Source organism: Bos indicus, chromosome 5 (genome assembly GCF_029378745.1).
Source record: "Bos indicus isolate NIAB-ARS_2022 breed Sahiwal x Tharparkar chromosome 5, NIAB-ARS_B.indTharparkar_mat_pri_1.0, whole genome shotgun sequence".
In the NCBI taxonomy this organism is placed as follows: Eukaryota; Metazoa; Chordata; class Mammalia; order Artiodactyla; family Bovidae; genus Bos; species Bos indicus.
This window is the reverse complement of record NC_091764.1, coordinates 70,594,885-70,614,036: the sequence shown is the minus strand read 5'-3', so window position 1 is coordinate 70,614,036 and position 19,152 is coordinate 70,594,885. Positions and strand designations below refer to the sequence as shown.

Genomic DNA, 19,152 nt, shown 5'->3' with positions numbered 1-19,152 from the left:
ATGGGATTGGAGGATGCTAATTACCTTTAAATAAATATATATATATATTCCTCGGCTCCACGCAGCCCCGCCCCTCAAGCACGCCCCCGACCTGGGACCGAGGCTGCAGGAAGTGGTGAGCTGGGGCCTGAGAACTAGAGGTGGGTGTGTGTGGGGGGCAGTGGGAGCTTAGAAACGCGGATGATTATTAGAAAAGCAGGATGATTATCCCTGCTGTCCCTACCCTTCAGGCTTCGGCTTTGATACCAGACCTGGAGAAGCGTAGGTTGGGTAGGTTGGACAGGTGACCCACCCACCCACCGAGTTGTGCTCCCCCCAGCGGTTCACAATGTGTCTGCTTGGGGTCGCTTTATGCGCTTGGGTTTCGGATTTCACTTTCCTTTTTCTTTCTCTAGTACACACAAAGTATGTTTTTTCTTCCTCTCCTGCCTCCTCCACCTTCGGGTGCCCAAAACAATTAATGCTACCCTCTTTCAGACCCAGTTTGCCAGAGTGGAGATAAGAAACCAGACAAGCAGAGGGATAAGGAATGGACAAGGCTGGAAGGCTGTCTCTGGACATTAGCCGACAGACACCAGGGCTCGTGAACTACATTCCTTCATTTAGTACCCAGGAGGACCCTGAGTCCATCCTTCAAGTGCCTGGGGGTGGACTGGATGGAGGGCTTGCTGTGGTTTAGTCGCTAAGCCCTGTCGCACTCTTTTCGACCCCATGAACTGTAGCCCCCCAGGCTCCTCTGTTCACCGGATTTTCCAGGCAAGAATACCGGAGTGGGTTGCCATTCCCTTCTCCAGAGGATCTTCCTAACCCAAGGACAAAACCTGCATCTCCTGGTTGGCAGGCAAATTCTTTACCACTGAGCCACCTGGGAAGTCTCACTTTGACATTCTGGTGGGTATAGTTCCAGACAGCTCAAGAGTTGTTTTTTCTTTTTTTTTTTTTTTTAACTAAAGAGTGATCTATATGCATGTCTTAATTGCATTTATGTCCAATAGCATTGTCCTGTTAATTGTCCCCATCCACCAGGGCAGAAACCAAATCTTATTCACCTGGGGATCAGCAGTCCCACTGTCTCTGCCAGAGGGTAGGGGACTCTCCTGCTCTGGCTTGCTCTGAGTTTCTAGCTTAAAAATGCCCTTCTAGGGAAGGTAGCCCAGATCCTTCATGTTACAAAACAAAATTCAAGTAAATTTTAAAGCTCTTATTGGCTTTATTCAACCATTTGCAAATCTGGCAGTTTTGCATGTAGCAGATGGAAAGGAGCTTGGAGGAGCTGTAGGAAATCAAAGACTTACATAGACAGAATGGAGAGGGAACAAGGAAGTTACACCAGGCAAAAGAAAAGGTTGGTTATTGCTAGGTTGCTTTCCTTTCGGGGATGGCAGGGGGTCTAGAAGGTAGATTACTTAACTATTGCTCTCAAGTGATTCCTGATTGACTAGTTTAAGATTCCATTTCTGGAAGAGCCAGGTGGAGCTTAGCATGCGCTAAGTCGCTTCAGTTGTATCTGACTCTTTGCACACTATGGACAGTAGCCCACCAGGCCCTTTGTCCATGAGATACTCTAGGCAAGAATACTGGAATGGGTTGCTGTGCCCTCCTCCAGGGGATCTTCCCAACCCAGGAATTGAACCTGTGTCTCTTATGTCTACATGCATTGGAAGGTGGGGTTTTGTTTGTTTGTTTTTACCACTAGTGCCATCTGGGATTCCATTTGGGGCCTGGTGTCTTTTTAACACTCGGTACTGTCTTGGGTGTTTCAACGCCTCCGCCACTTCTGAGGCTGTTGATTTCTGGGCCCTTGTAACACTAGGTTGCTGCAGTCTGGTTACTGGTTAGATTCCACACTGAACTACAGATTCCCCACGCACAGGCTTGACACAGAGGAGGCAATATTTGTTGTACATTGGTGAAGGAAGGACATGCTTTTGAATTGCTGGTTCAATTATGGATTTTCCCAGATAACCCAGTCGATTGTCTGATGTCTCTCATCTCTGTCAGCCCAAATCTACCATTACTCATCCCTTCACCCTAATAAATGACCCTTCACCCTAATAAATGACCATTACCCTGTAGCTACCATCCTAATATCTATGCCCATCATCTCTTTCTGTTGACTATTACAATATTCTACCAACTGGTCTCCTTCTCTCCTGCCTCTTCTTCACCAAACCATCAAATCCAAGAATCTTCCAAAATCCCAGTTCTCATCTTATCTTATAAGATCTCATCTTATCTCATCTCATCTTCCTGTCTTGTAGTAAATTCAAAGGCTCTCATTTGCCTTGCAGATAAATAAAGTTTATATTGGCTAGCTGGCCTTCAGCCAATCTCATTCTGTTCTCAGACTTTTCCCATAATATTCCAAACCTTTTAAAAGAGATTGTGATAGTTAATTTTATGTGTCAGCTTGAGTGAGCCACAGGTGCCCAGATTAAACACTGTTCTGGGTATTTCTTCGAGAATGTTTCCAGGTGGGATTAGCATTTGAATTGATGGACTCAGTAAACTACTCTCTCCACTGGGGTGGTTGTTGTTCAGTCACTCAGTCGTGTCCAACTCTTTGCGATCCCATGGACTGCAGCATGCTAGGCTTCCCTGTCCTTCAACCATTGTGGCTGAGCATCATCCAGTCTGCAAAGGGACTGAGTAAAACAAAAGGTAGAGAAAGGAAGAATTCATTACTCCCCAACCTCCACCTCCCTGAGCTGGGACATTTCATCTCCTTCAGCCCTTAGGCTGGGATTTACATTACCTGCTCCCCTGGTTCTCAGGTCTTTGGACTTGGACTGAATTATACCAGCAGCTTCCCTGGGCCTCCAAGCTTGCAAACGTCAGATCATGAGACTTCTCATTCTGCACTATTACATGAACCAATTCCTCATAATAAAACTTTCCCTATATGTATTTTTTCACATACCATTGACTACAAGGATACACAGTCTTCAATGATCTGAAAACTGCTTTGTCCTCTAGGCTCTCTGTCATCACCCTAGCCTCCTGAAAACATATTCAGTCACATAGACACATGATGCACTCACACACCCACACAGATATCTGCACACACATGAACATACAGACACAAAGACACACATACACATACACACACACCTTTATTCTAACCATACTGAAATCACTTGCTGATTTTCCAACTTAACATGTTGTCCCTTGCATCTGATAAGTCTTTGCAGAGGTTCTTTCCTTTGCTCACTCTGCTCAAGGACACTTGTCTTCCTCTTCTGAATCTGGCAAGCCTCATCCTCTAAGATTCAGCTCCAAGAGTACTACCACAGCAAGGTTTTTCCTGACGCTGCCTCCTGTCTATGCAGCCCTGATTTAGCAAGATGCATCCATCTCTGTTGTTTGGGACTGGTTCTCAGAGCCCTTTCTCTTCTCCTCTGCATGTTTCCCTGGTGAGCTCATCCACTTGTATGCCTTTGACATGACATTGACATTGAAGTTGCTCAGTCGTGTCCGACTCTTTGCGACCCCATGGACTGTAGCCTACAAGGCTCCTCCGTCCATGGAATTTTCCAGGCAAGAGTACTGGAGTGGGTTGCCATTTCCTTCTCCAGGAGATCTTCCTGACCCAGGGATCGAACCCAGGTCTTCCGCATTGTAGGCAGGCGCTTTACCATCTGAGCCACCAGGGAAGTGTTTCCACCTATGTGCAGATACTGCTTGAGTGATGACCACTCAGAATGTAGGCAGCAAGAACCCAAGAAGAGCTCATGCACAGGGAAGAAAAGAGATGGAAACAATAGGCTTCACATTTATTTATTTTTTTCCTATGGCACCAGGTCAACTTGGGTTCCATTAATGCCTATGCCAATTTTCCAATCAGGTACCCTGAATTGACTCATCAATTTATTTTATTCTGTCTTTCCTTGCCTGTGGAATGCACAAATAATCACACCCATCTTTTGGGGCAACTAGGGGTTAAATGAGATTTCTCCATACATAGGATTTAACACAGTGTTTCACATGTGATAATTACCCTATGTACAATGTTATTATCTTCTTCATTTCCCTACTTTTCTGCAATAAACACATTACTTATAGAGTAAAAAAAATGACAAATGTTACATATAAAATCCAAATGAGGCTTCAAGGCTGGGCTGAAATGTCACCTTGTCTAGGAGGCTTAGCCATATCTTAGTGAACCTACTGCTGCCTGTTACACTGTAGATACTCATATGCCTCCTCTCACCTTCCAGAAGACACACTCCTTGAAAGCTGGGATCTTGCCCCCAACATGGTTCAGTACTAATGAGCATGTTCCTTGTGATTAGGCATAAACCAAAGCATATGTCTATTTAGTTTACTGGAATAGATCATTAATGATAATGTTAAGTACTGAGGGCACACCACCCTAAGCACTGAGAAAAATAAACACAGCAACCAAATGTTCAGTATTAGTCCCATACTATCAGAAAAGTCAGCATCTGCAAAAAAAAGTCTAAAGAAAGTTCAAATCTTCCCAAATTCCATCTCACAGAAATCAACACTAATGACTTGTGTTTCCTTCATATCTATTTTTTCCTCATCTTTTGCTTTTAACAGATGTATTTTGACAGAGTTGGAATTGTTCTGTAATTTTGCATTTTGATTTTTCCTTAAGAAATTTCCACCAGCTTGATATTATAATCATTTCCCCATGCTAGTAAATATTCATCCAAAATATTCTTTTTTGTGTAACTACAAAATATTCCGACATATGTTTATACCTTAACTGGTGGGTTGATTCCCCCATTTGGTTGTTTTTCTGTTTTCTAACTGGGATAAGTAATGCGGGGATGAACCTCTTTGTACATAAATAACTCTTCGTCAAAGCTAGAAGTGTTATTGATATCTATGTTATCCTTGGAGAAATGCAGATCAACAATGAACATACATTAAAGATTTTTTAGGGACTTCCCTGGTGGTCCAGTGGCTAAGATTCCATGCTCCCAATACAGGGGGTGCATGTTGATTCCCTGGTTCAGGGATCTAGATTCCTCTTAAGGATTGACATGTTGCAACTAAAAAAGATCCCACATGCTGTAACTAAGACCCGCCCAGCACAGCCAAATAAATCAATATCTTAAAAAAAAAAAACAAACAAACAGAAATTAAATTACTGGGGTTATTTTGCCTATCAGATTAGCAAAGATTTATAAAGTCAGTCGTGATGAATGGGTGTCGTGATGGGACCTAAACTGGGGCGATATTTTGGGAGGGCAGTCTGTCGATATGTATCAAAATGTCAATGTGTACTCCCTGTGGTTTCTCAGAAATCATATCTTCTGATATTATCTAAGGTGATTCTCGTGAATTTTTCAAAAATATACAGGATGTTCTTTGTAATGCTGTTTTAACAGAGGACTTGGGGAAACAACCTAAATGTCTTTCAATAGGGCCTGATGAAATAATTATATTAATTCAGATAGGGAAATATTTAGAGGTCTTGAAGAATAATGATGATCTTTCTTTCCATAGCATATTGGGGAGTGAAGAAATTTTTGAAAATAGGTCTTAGAATTGCATATTTAATATGATCCCATTTATGTAAAATGTTTTATATAGAGCTAAATATGTATATAAATATGTAAACTTGCCTGAAGGGTTGGAAATAATAGCTATAACTAGTTTATTGGATTTTTGAAGATTTTTTAAAAGGAGTTTTATTGATTCTAGTTCCATTCCTGGTGTTTCCTTCTTCTTTTGTTTTTTGATTTTTAAAAAAGTTTCTGTTTATACTTCTGAAGTGTTTACAATAAACAGGTATCATTTTACCAAAGCCAGAAAGCTGTTTTCCAAAGAAAATTAAATAATTTTCTGCCCGTTATTCTGAAGCCTAGCTGTCAATCAAAGTATTAATATAATCTTTCATTCTTCAGCATTCTGGAAACCAAGCAGCAAGCATAGCAACCAACCCAACAACCATAATGTGAACCAGCCTCGTTCAGCTGGGGTCACACGTGTTGAGAGCTTTATCACATGCTTTCTATGCATCTACTGGGTAGGAACAAACAAGGCCATTTGGTTTGGAAGCCTGGCTTCATTGCTTTCTACCCATGTAATCTTGAACAAGTTGTTTAGCCTCTCTGTGCCTCACCAGGCCTCTATTCTTTGTCTTTAATTGGGGATAATAACAATACCTCGATAGGTTGACTGTGAGGACTAAATGAGGTCATTAGAACACTGTCTGGCCCGCACTGTAAATGCTCAACTAGTGTTGGTTACTTCTATTATGGGTCAGGCACAGTGCTTGTCACTGGGGGCAATAGGGACTCAGCTTTCCTTCTGAGTACTACCCTTGTTGAGCTTCTAGTGGAAACAGAGACATTAATAAGAGCTGCAAGTGCAGCGAGTTTCCAGATAGGGAAGTTCAAGAATTACACACATGAATTAACAGACTGTGTATGTTTCACTGCACTATTTCTGAGCGAGCCCCTGGCAAACATCAGCTATTTCTTGGGTACATAGTGAATGTGTGTAAAGCTCAGCAATGATCCCTTTGCTGTGTGTGTCTTTGTGAGTGGAAGACTCTGTCATTAGGTAGAAGACTATTGATGAGTCCACCCCAACTTCAATCTGCTCCACATCAGTGTGAAGTGAAAGTCGCTCAGTCGTGTCTGACTCTTTGCGACCCCATGGACTATACAGTCCATGGCATTCTCCAGACCAGAATACTGGAGTGGGTAGCCTTTCCCTTCTCCAGAGGACCTTCTCAACCCAGGGATCAAACCCAGGTCTCCCGCATTGCAGGTGGATTCCTTGCAGCTGAGCCACAAGAGAAGCTCCACATCAGAAATGGACATATATGCCTACTTCTTCTGAACTTTCTCCTGAAAGAAAGAATCACAGTCAACATAATGGCTTGCTCATTTGTCGAGTGGGAATAGGTCACACAATGCAAAGAACTTTAAAGAAGTAACTTTTCAGCAAGAGCTGTAGATGCACCTGTTAATATGAGGCAGCTCTGAGAGCAGATCCCAGGGCAATCATGGCCCTCTCAGCATTGATTCTTCATGTCTTAGGGTCATGCAGCCTTTGACAAATGGGTAGAGCTGCATGCATGTGGATAAACATTATTCATATTCAATTGATATACTATATCTGGGGTTCACTGATCTAAAGATTCCACCTGTAGTTGTCAGAATTGTACATTAATATGATAATCATTACAAACCCTAACACTTTCTGAGAATGTACTTTGTGCCAGACAACTGTTTTAAGCATTTTACATGCACCTACCCTGTCAGCATCCCCACTTTATTGATGAGAAAACTGAGGTGCAAAGAAGCTGAGCAATTTACCCAAAGTTGAAGGGCTGTAAAATGTGGACACAGAATTTTAACCCAGACATTTCAACTCCAAAGTCCACTTTCTGAATCAGTGCCACAGGACTGTGTGTGCCAGGGGAGACCTGAAGAAGGGGACCCTAGCCCAAGGTGGGTGGTCAGAGATGGCTTTCTGGAAGAAGAGACTTGGATGGTCAGACTTCGAGGATGAGTAGGAACTTACCAAATAGGGGAAATATCCCCCCAAAGCAGAAACACCACATACAAGGGTACGGGATCAAAAGAAAACTGAGTTGTTTGGAGGAACTGGCAGAAGGTCATCGCTGCCTAGCTGAGAAGTAGAGGAAGGAATTTGTAAGATGAGGTGGAGGAGGGAGGCACCCACCAGCATAAAGGCCCAGAGGGCATTTTGAGGAGTTTGGACTTAATTCTGAAACATTTTTTTTTAACTCCTAATTTTATTTTATTTTTAAACTTTACATAATTGTATTAGTTTTGCCAAATATCAAAATGAATCCACCACAGGTATACATGTGTTCCCCATCCTGAACCCTCCTCCCTCCTCCCTCCCTATACCATCCCTCTGGGTCGTCCCAGTGCACTAGCCCCAAGCATCCAGTATCGTGCATCGAACCTGGACTGGCAACTCGTTTCTTACATGATATTTTACATGTTTCAATGCCATTCTCCCAAATCTTCCCACCCTCTCCCTCTCCCACAGAGTCCATAAGACTGTTCTATACATCAGTGTCTCTTTTGCTATCTCATACACAGGGTTATTGTTACCATCTTTCTAAATTCCATATATATGCGTTAGTATACTGTATTTATGTTTTTCCTTCTGACTTACTTCACTCTATATAATAGGCTCCAGTTTCATCCACCTCATTAGAACTGATTCAAATGTATTCTTTTTAATGGCTGAGTAATACTCCATTGTGTATATGTACCACAGCTTTCTTATCCATTCATCTGCTGATGGACATCTAGGTTGCTTCCATGTCCTGGCTATTATAAACAGTGCTGCGATGAGCATTGGGGTACACGTGTCTCTTTCCCTTCTGGTTTCCTCAGTGTGTATGCCCAGCAGTGGGATTGCTGGATCATAAGGCAGTTCTATTTCCAGTTTTTTAAGGAATCTCCACACTGTTCTCCATAGTGGCTGTACTAGTTTGCATTCCCACCAACAGTGTAAGAGGGTTCCCTTTTCTCCACACCCTCTCCAGCATTTATTATTTGTAGACTTTTGGATCGCAGCCATTCTGACTGGTGTGAAATGGTACCTCATAGTGGTTTTGATTTGCATTTCTCTGATAATGAATGATGTTGAGCATCTTTTCATGTGTTTGTTAGCCATCTGTATGTCTTCTTTGGAGAAATGTCTATTTAGTTCTTTGGCCCATTTTTTGATTGGGTCGTTTATTTTTCTGGAGTTGAGCTGTAGGAGTGGCTTGTATATTTTTGAGATTAGTTGTTTGTCAGTTGTTTCATTTGCTATTATTTTCTCCCATTCTGAAGGCTGTCTTTTCACCTTGCTAATAGTTTCCTTTGAGCAGAAGCTTTTAAGGTTAATTAGGTCCCATTTGTTTATTTTTGCTTTTATTTCCAATATTCTGGGAGGTGGGTCATAGAGGATCCTGCTGTCATATATGTCGGAGAGTGTTTTGCCTATGTTCTCCTCTAGGAGTTTTATAGTTTCTGGTCTTACGTTTAGATCTTTAATCCATTTTGAGTTTATTTTTGTGTATGGTGTTAGAAAGTGGTCTAGTTTCATTCTTTTACAAGTGGTTGACCAGATTTCCCAGCACCACTTGTTAAAGAGATTGTCTTTAATCCATTGTATATTCTTGCCTCCTTTGTCAAAGATAAGGTGTCCATATGTGCATGGATTTATCTCTGGGCTTTCTATTTTATTCATTGATCAATATTTCTGTCTTTGTGCCAGTACCATACTGTCTTGATAACTGTGGCTTTGTAGTAGAGCCTGAAGTCAGGTAGGTTGATTCCTCCAGTTCCATTCTTCTTTCTCAAGATCGCTTTGGCTATTCGAGGTTTTTTGTATTTCCATACAAATTGTGAAATTATTTGTTCTAGCTCTGTAAAGAATACTGTTGGTAGCTTGATAGGGATTGCATTGAATCTATAAATTGCTTTGGGTAGTATACTCATTTTCACTATATTGATTCTTCCAATCCATGAACATGGTATATTTCTCCATCTATTAGTGTCCTCTTTGATTTCTTTCACCAGTGTTTTATAGTTTTCTATATATAGGTCTTTAGTTTCTTTAGGTAGATATATTCCTAAGTATTTTATTCTTTCCGTTGCAATGGTGAATGGAATTGTTTCCTTAATTTCTCTTTCTGTTTTCTCATTATTAGTGTATAGGAATGCAAGGGATTTCTGTGTGTTGATTTTATATCCTGCAACTTTACTATAGTCATTGATTATTTCTAGTAATTTTCTGGTGGAATCTTTAGGATTTTCTATGTAGAGGATCATGTCATCTGCAAATAGTGAGAGTTTTACTTCTTCTTTTCCAATTTGGATTCCTTTTATTTCTTTTTCTGCTCTGATTGCTGTGGCCAAAACTTCCAAAACTATGTTGAATAGTAATGGTGAAAGTGGGCACCCTTGTCTTGTTCCTGACTTTAGAGGAAATGCTTTCAATTTTTCCCCATTGAGGATAATGTTTGCTGTGGGTTTGTCATATATAGCTTTTATTATGTTGAGGTATGTTCCTTCTATTCCTGCTTTCTGGAGAGTTTTTATCATAAATGGATGTTGAATTTTGTCAAAGGCTTTCTCTGCATCTATTGAGATAATCATATGGTTTTTATTTTTCAATTTGTTAATGTGGTGTATTACATTGATTGATTTGCGGATATTGAAGAATCCTTGCATCCCTGGGATAAAGCCCACTTGGTCATGGTGTATGATCTTTTAAATGTGTTGTTGGATTCTGATTGCTAGAATTTTGTTAAGGATTTTTGCATCTATGTTCATCAGTGATATTGGCCTGTAGTTTTCTTTTTTTGTGGGATCTTTGTTAGGTTTTGGTATTAGGGTGATGGTGGCCTCATAGAATGAGTTTGGAAGTTTACCTTCCTCTGCAATTTTCTGGAAGAGTTTGAGCAGGATAGGTGTTAGCTCTTCTCTAAATTTTTGGTAGAATTCAGCTGTGAAGCCGTCTGGACCGGGGCTTTTGTTTGTTGGAAGATTTTTGATTACAGTTTCAATTTCCGTGCTTGTGATGGGTCTGTTAAGATTTTCTATTTCTTCCTGGTCCAGTTTTGGAAAGTTGTACTTTTCTAAGAATTTGTCCATTTCTTCCACGTTGTCCATTTTATTGGCATATAATTGTTGATAGTAGTCTCTTATGATCCTTTGTATTTCTGTGTTGTCTGTTGTGATCTCTCCATTTTCGTTTCTAATTTTGTTGATTTGATTTTTCTCCCTTTGTTTCTCGATGAGTCTGGCTAATGGTTTGTCAATTTTATTTATCCTTTCAAAGAACCAGCTTTTGGTTTTGTTGATTTTTGCTATGGTCTCTTTTGTTTCTTTTGCATTTATTTCTGCTCTAATTTTTAAGATTTCTTTCCTTCTACTAACCCTGGGGTTCTTCATTTCTTCCTTTTCCAGTTGCTTTAGGTGTAGAGTTAGGTTATTTATTTGACTTTTTTCTTGTTTCTTGAGGTGTGCCTGTATTGCTATGAACTTTCCCCTTAGGACTGCTTTTACCGTGTCCCACAGGTTTTGGGTTGTTGTGTTTTCATATTCATTCGTTTCTATGCAAATTTTGATTTCTTTTTTGATTTCTTCTGTGATTTGTTGGTTATTCAGCAGCGTGTTGTTCAGCCTCCATATGTTGGAATTTTTAATAGTTTTTCTCCTGTAATTGAGATCTAATCTTACTGCATTGTGGTCAGAAAAAATGCTTGGAATGATTTCTATTTTTTTGAATTTACCAAGGCTAGGTTTATGGCCCAGGATGTGATCTATCCTGGAGAAGGTTCCATGTGCGCTTGAGAAAAAGGTGAAATTCATTGTTTTGGGAATCGGTGGGTAGCGCATTTAACAGTTAAATACATTTAAATAATGTATAGGTGACTGCATGACTGCAGTATTGGTAACTAGATAGACAACCAATTGAACTAGAAACCAGCTAACAAGTAACTGTCTAAATATTTAAAATACAGCTCTTGTTTAGATCATCCTTTGTTTTGATCACCTTCGGGGGGTGGGGTGGGGGAAGCCTGCTGGTCACACTGGAAATATATTAAGGCCAAATCTGATACCCATTTCCAGAGGTTTCTTTCAGCTGAATTAAGCCTCCAATTCCAGGGCAAGCCCAAGTTTGTGGCCTCCAGCATTAATGTTCTTCCTGTCTACCAGGGCAGACAGTGTAAGCTTCACACCAGGCCTCAGAGTCTGAGTATAGCCCACTCCAATTAAACTAGAGTTGTTGACTTTTGCAGAAATGGAAGCAGTGGGATCCAGTTGATATTTAGCTGCAATTCCAAAGCGAGTGCAGTTGGTTCCTGATGTCCAAGCAAGGTTTACTGAAGTGTCAAGATCTTCACATACTTTCTGATAAATTGATCCTCCAAATTCTGTACCATCATTGACATTAGTGTGTAGCTGGAAGTCCCCAGTCCTGTAGCCCACTGCAAAGTTATTCCTTGTCAGCTTTGATTTGGCACTGTCAAAGGTCATCTGGTACCCAGCAAGCCAGCCCTCATAACCGAAGACAGCCGAACCATGGATTGCAGGTCCAGCAAAATCAAAGTCAACATCACAACCAAGGTTTATACATTCCCTCTTGTAAGAAGACTTGATTTTACCACTTTTCTTTCCTGTGTTTGGTGAAAAGGTGGTATCAAATGTCAGTTTCAAACCTTGGCAAATCTGGTCTTTAATAGCGATTTCTGTTCCCAGAGTGTTATCAGTGTTCCACTTTTCTGTGAAAGTCAGACCATACTCACACCATTTATATTTGGTCTCCAAGGTCCCAGTAACTTTACCAGTGTCTGTATTAGATGAACCAGATGTTGAGAATTCCACGCCACTGCACGACTTTGTTTTCACATCCAGTTTCACCAACCCAAAACCAAATCCTTTGTTGAATATATCTCTGGCAGCTTTGCCAAGGTCAGCATATGATGGAGGAATACACATTGGCTGCGTGCAGTTCTGTCCATAGGTCGCCATGGCGAGGCCGTGGGGAGAGGTGATCTGCTGGTCTCCGGGGGGGAAGGGAAGGCGCCGCTGCCACTCCGCTAGCAGCTGAGGCCGTTCAGCTCGCTCGGCGTCGGGCTCAATTCTGAAACATTTTAAGACCATAGTTGTCCAATATGCCTTGCCTCCCTGAAATAAAAAAATTAGTAGGCCTATAAGATTAACTATGAAAAGGAAAGAAGGGCCACAATCATGCAGAAACAACTTGCCCTATCCCCATCAGAACCCAGAGATTTTATAAAGAGCTGTAAATGGCATTCCCAAGCCAAAAGTCTTCCCTTTTCCCAGCTCCATAAACCTCTCTCTGTTCTTCCTTAGGAGCCGGGTGACATTGTTGGGTGAGTGGGGTAAAGTTTGCATATTATAGTTAGTCTGTCCTGTGAACAAAGCCCAGTTGCAGCCCTATCTGTGATTGTTCTTGACTTCTAGCTGCAAAACTGGGAAATAATGCTTATGTCAAATTTTCAGGTATGTAATGTGTTTGGCTTATCTAGTTTAGAGCAACTGGTTACTCATCACTGAGAAGAGGAAAAGAAAATACACAAACAATCTTGTATCAGTCAGGTTATGCTAGATAATGCTTCAGTAACAAACAATTCCCAAATTTCAACAGCCTAAAACAGCAATGCTTTCTTTCTTGTTTAGGTCCAATGTGCAACATGGGTTGATAGCTTAACTACACTACTTGTAGTGTTCACTTAGGGGCCCAGGCTCTTGGAAGCACCATCACTGCACATGCTTTCAAAATTTATGAGGCAGGAAAAGCAGTGAGAACAAAAGAACAACACTCTGACTTTTAAAGTTTTCACCTGGAAGTTATACACTCATATTTCACTGGCTAATGCCATTCATACAACTGTATCTAACTTAAAAGAACTTCAAAGCATAATCTCACATGTACTCAGAAAGGGAACTGGAATATTTGTAAACAATCATAATGGCTACCATGAATGTAGCTTCTGCTCCTCTGGGAGTGTTATTCCATAGGAGGACAATTTATTTGATTGATAGACTCTGGAGGAGCTGTTCTCTCCAAGTTCATTATTTGCAAGCAGTCTGGTCAGTTAAAAGCTGAGGATGTTGGTGACAAGCACTGAGAGAGCAGCAGAGAACAGAAAACAGTTGCTTGAGTTTCTGGACCCTCTGATGTGTGGCTTAAATGAGATACAGATGAAAACTTCTCCAGAACACTTTCTACCACCCAACCCCCTGGACTTTCAAGGCTTAGCCAAAACTTGACTTCCTTGGAGAAGACTTAGGGGACCACCAGTACCCCTAGGCTAGGTCAAGTTCCCCTATTATCAGCTCTCATACCACATATACGTCTCTGTCAGAGCATGTACCCTAATTTTAACTTGCTTAATGTCTTTCATCCCAATTAGACGATATGATCCAAGAGTGTGTGGACCTATTTGTCTTGCTGGCTCTGTAAACCATATCACCCAGCACATAGTGTACCCAAGAAATGCTTGTTGGATTGGTTGGATAGATGTCTTAGCACAGAATCTGCCCCTCAAATGATACTACCATTATTGTTATTTTCCACCTGTAAGTCTCCATCTCCTCACCAGATTATCTGATAGGGTATCCCCAGGCAGTGACTCTGTGAAAAAAATGAAGTGAAAAAAAATGAGCCAGCCCCTTCTCCTCAGTGGCTTGTTGGTGCATTAATTGTTGCTGTTCAGTTCTTAAGTCTTGTCCAACTCTTTGCAACCCCATGGACTGCAGCATGCTAGGCTCCCCTGTCCTTCACCATCTCCTGGAGTTTGCTCAAACTCATGACCATTGAGTTGGTGATGCCATCCAGCCATCTCACCTTCTATCACCCCATTCTCTTCCTGCCCTCAATCTTTCACAGCATCAGGCTCTTTTCTAGCATCATCAAAGTCCTCTACTAAAATGTAAACTCCCCAAGGAAAGGATCACTGCTATATCCCCAGCACTTGCTAGGCACTCAATACATGCTTGTTGATTGAATGAATGAATGGGTAGAAATTATACTATAATTCAAGCTAAGCATGTAGAATAAGGAATTAAAATTCATTCCCCTTTCTTCTGTGTCTTCTCTTTTCAGATCCCACATCAGTGAGCCAATGAGGATTACTAGTGGGATCCAAGGCCCGGAATCAATCAAGTATTTTCTGAGTAATTCTATCTTCCTCCTTGTGGAATTCTAAAAATGGACAGATACAGTGCCTGTCCATTAGGAAATTCTGCTTTAAGTGGGGAGTCTAGCCAGGAAACAAAAATACTGTAGGAGTTTCAATCTGAAGGAATCTAATGCAAGTTCCAGAGGGGATGGGAGAGCTAAGGCACTGAATGGAACAGAAAGGAGACAAGGGAGGAAGTAGCAGTAGCAAGAAGCCTGTGCTATGTCCAGGATGGAGGGACAGAGAGAAGATGATGATATCAGAGACCTGAAGCCAAGCCATGTGGCAAGATCTAGAGCCACAATGGAGGCCGAGCAGGAGAGGTAGCTCCATGTTGGGAGGGGCAGCCCAGCAGGATCTGGGCTCATGAATGAGACATAGCTGCTGCCAGGAACACCACCCATAGCAGGCAGAGAGGGGCAGAAAAACCCTGGACTTGCCCCTCCTCCTGCCTCCATCTTCTGCCAGTGCATCCCATTGGCCAAACCCATCAAGAAGCTGGAAGGTAAGGGAATTTGGGGAAGGTAGTTCTTACAATACAAAATAGGTGGGTATAAGCACAAACAAGCCAAGGACCAGCTCAGGAAGATAAGGTGATATTTCAAGATGCGTATTTACTATGGTATGTCCCTAAGTAATACTGCAGACTTTTAGAGGAGAAAGCTTTGATTCTGTCCCTTCTTCCTTCCCACTATTCTTACTCTGGTAAAATTGTTCATCACCTCCTGTTGAAACTGCTCCCAAAAGTCCCTCACTTTGTCTGCCCAGTGACAGTCTCATTTTCTCATGCAGAAAACTCTGTTGCCTGGGTCATTTTTCAGAAGCAGCTCCCATCAGCATCAGAAAGAAGGAGCGCTGCTCTCTGTCCAGTCTTATTAGCTGCCATCTTCCTTGATTACCTCCCCCCTCACTCCCAGAGAACGAGTTATGGTTTCTTAAATACACTGTCTTTACTCACGCTCTTCCCTCTGTAGTGAATGCTCCACCAGCCCCTACTGTACTCCTATGGATCCTTCAAAGCCCATCTCAAATGGCACCACCTTAGTAAGAACATTCTTCCTATCTTCCTGCCCTATAAAACAAGCCTCTTTCTTTGCTTTTGCTTCTTTAAAGCGTTGACTATGTAACTCCATTACAGCCCTTATCAATAATTATTAGCTAATCTCAACATCACTCTCAGCAGCTATAGCAGCCTCTTCTCTCTCTGCAACAGTAGTTGAGAGTGTAGACTTGAGTGAAATAAGCTAGACAAAGACATATACTGCAGGGTATGTGAAATCTGAAAAATACTCTAGTGAATAAAACAAAAAAGAAGTAGACTCACAGATATAGAGAACAAGCTAGCGATTACCAATGGGCAGAGGGAACAGGGGAGGGCAAAGATAGGGGTAGGGAAAATAAAAGGGTTATTATGGAGTTATATGAAATCATGTGCATGGATCTTTTGAAAATGGTAAAGCACTAAAGAATTTAAAGAATCTTTCATTCAATAAAAAAGAAGTGTGGACTTGCGGTCATAAAGACCCATGTTTGAGTATAAGTGGCTGGCTTTTAGTAAGTTTTTCATCTGTGTGTGTGTGTGTGTGTGTGGCATGCTCAGTGGCTTCAGTCGTGTCCGACTCTTTGTGACCCTATGGACTATAGCCTGCCAGGCCCCTCTGTCCATGGCATTCTATAGGCAAGGATATTGGAGTGGGTAGCCATTCCCTCCTCCAGGGGATCTTCCTGACTCAGGGGTGGAACCCAAGTCTCCTGCTTTACAGGAAGATTCTTTACCCATTAAGCCACATTGGAAGCCCCTTTTCATCTCTGAATTTCTATTTTTTTGTGTGTAAGCAAAATCATAATGCCTCAGAATTTCATAGGGTTTTAGCAACATAAGGCAATGCACATTTAACACAGCCTGACATGTGAGGAGGCTCCAGTCAGTCAGTTCAGTTCAGTTCAGTCATGTCCGACTCTTTGTGACCTCATGAACTTCAGCACGCCAAGCCTTCCTGTCCATCACCAACTCCCAGAGTTTACCCAAACTCATAAATACCAACTAATAATCTTTTAACAAAAAAAAATTGAGATCATATTGTATATACTGATTTGTAAACTACTTTTTTCCTTAAAATAAATCATTTTCCTATCCTTATATATTTTTTTACATTTTCCCAGCTTTTCATTTTGAAAAATTTCATACAGACAGAAAGGTTAATAGATAAAAATAACCATTCTATTTACCCTTCACCCAGATTCACCATTGCTTTCTCTCTCTGTGAGATATTTATAAATATATATGATGTGTGTGTGTGGTGTTATGTTCTTTTTTCTGGAACCATTTGAAAGTAAGTTGTAAACATCAGTTCACTTTGGCATGTATTCTACATTTTCCTACAAAGCACTGTAGGAACTTTATCACACTCAAGAAACAGCACTGACACAATAACATTATCTAAGTCATATTTCAATTGTTCCCAAATGCCCTTTTAGTGGTTCTTTATGTCATTTGATGACTACATAGAATTCTACTAAATGGATGTCTAATAATGTGTTCAATGAATGTACTGTTGGACGTTTAGGTTCTTTTCAGTATTGCACAATTATACAGAGCTCTGAAAAAAAGTCTTTATAGTTGTTTTATTTATATATTTGACTTCTTATTTCCTTGGGGAAAATTCCTACTATGGACTTTGGCCCAAGGCAATGTAGCATTCTAATTCCTTAATGCATGAGGCTAAATTGCCCTCTAAGAAGACTGTGCCAAATTTATACCCCTAGCAGTGTACAAGAGTGCCTGTCTCCAGTCCTTTGACACCACTGGCTATTATCATTTTTATTATTTATCAATTTAATAAGAGAAGTAACAGCAACTAGCATTTATGTACCACTCCTGATGTGCCAGGCACTATTCCAACTGTATGATATGAACTTGCCTCCCACTTACAATAACCCTATTACCTTCATTTTATAGATGAGAAAAGTGAGGCAGCAACCCAGCCAGCCTGAATCCAGAGACTGTGCCATTACTGACTTTATGCTATTACCTTTCAATATAGATCTAACATTTACTTAATCACCCTAGAAGTTGATTTTCTTCACTTATTTTTCTTTTATACTTTTGCTCACAAGAATTCCCTGTTTATATCATTTCCTTTTTTTGGAGGGGGGAATGGGGCATCCTAAGATGTTTGTCTTTTTCCTAATGACTTTTAGGAACTACTTATAGAGTAAAAATACTAAATTTTTCTCTGTCATATACACTGCAGGTAGTTTTCCATGGCTTGCTCTTTTGCCCCTTTGTAGTTATTTATTTATTAGTTTAACATAAAGTTTTAATTTTCTCATAGTTAAGACTGTCAGTTCTTTTAATATTGGTAACTCTCCCATCCTCTCAAGAGGATAAGTATTATCCTATCTTATACCTTCACATTTCAATTTTACATCTTCAATCCATCCCATTTCTCCATGTCTTCGCCAACACCGGCACCACCTTATTTATAAACCATACCCCAAATGCCTACCAGAGATAGAAATGGGACATGGTTTGCTGAGAGGTTGGTCCCTGGACATCTCCTACTTCATTAAATGTCTCATGCAATCCCAAGGAGCAATGCACCAAAGACAAAATGGGGTTGCCATTTCAATGTTTCATAAATGAGGTACCTTACTCCCACCCCCCACCGCCCAGCCTGCGTTTCACCTAAAATATGAAACACTTGACACGTTAGGCAATTAAGACAAAAGTCCTGCTACCACAGGCTTTTCTGAGGCAGGCTATTGTGTGCAGAGCGGTGGCAGTTGAGGGGAAAGCATGCCAAGAATTCATTTCAATTTGAAAGACCTTTTCAGGGCTTTATTTGTTCCAAGAGTTCTTTAAACATTTTAAATACAGTCCGATGAAGTGTTTCAGGCACTGTTTCAATACCGATTATGTCTCCTCTCCTCTTGAGGACAATGCTTTGCTTCAATACGCATTACGGTTTTCAGCAAAGCTTTGATTTTAACATTAGCCAGTCCCATTCTTTCTCGCCTTTGCTCTTTGTCCAAATATTGTGGCTGAAACCATTACTCACAAAATGAAACAATTAGTGAATTTCCAAATACACTTCAGGAGAAATACAGCAGCCCCATTGCCCGAGTACCAGTTTGGTGCTTGCAGTGCCTTACAACACAGTGGATAATCAGTCAATGTTTGCTAAGGAAATTAGCGAAAGTGCACATGGGGTCCAGGAAAAGAGTAGCTATTAAGTCTATAATGAACAAAGGGCGGCATACTCCGAAAATTTTGCAGGGGAGCTTAAGCCTTTAAAATTGCAACTTTAATTCATTTACTCATTTAGCTACTAAGAGAATTTTCCAATGTGTGTTCCATAAAACATTAGCTCTATGAAATGCAGAGCAAAAAAAAAAAAAGGAGTTTAAAAGTTAGAGACCCATACTCCACTCTTAGAGATTGGTGGTGCACATTTGCATATTAAAGGCTCTATCTA

The 19,152-nt window shown here is 40.9% G+C and overlaps 1 long non-coding RNA gene and 1 pseudogene across 1 annotated transcript; one reads left to right on the top strand and one right to left on the bottom strand.

Moving 5' to 3' along the window:
- Window positions 1-150: 150 nt before the first annotated feature.
- LOC109559479 (uncharacterized) lies at window positions 151-16,195 on the top strand. The gene is made up of 2 exons (XR_002180779.2): window positions 151-891; window positions 14,599-16,195. It is a non-coding gene; the product is annotated as an uncharacterized lncRNA (long non-coding RNA).
- LOC109559478 (voltage-dependent anion-selective channel protein 2 pseudogene) lies at window positions 11,489-12,644 on the bottom strand (annotated as a pseudogene).
- Window positions 16,196-19,152: the final 2,957 nt, after the last annotated feature.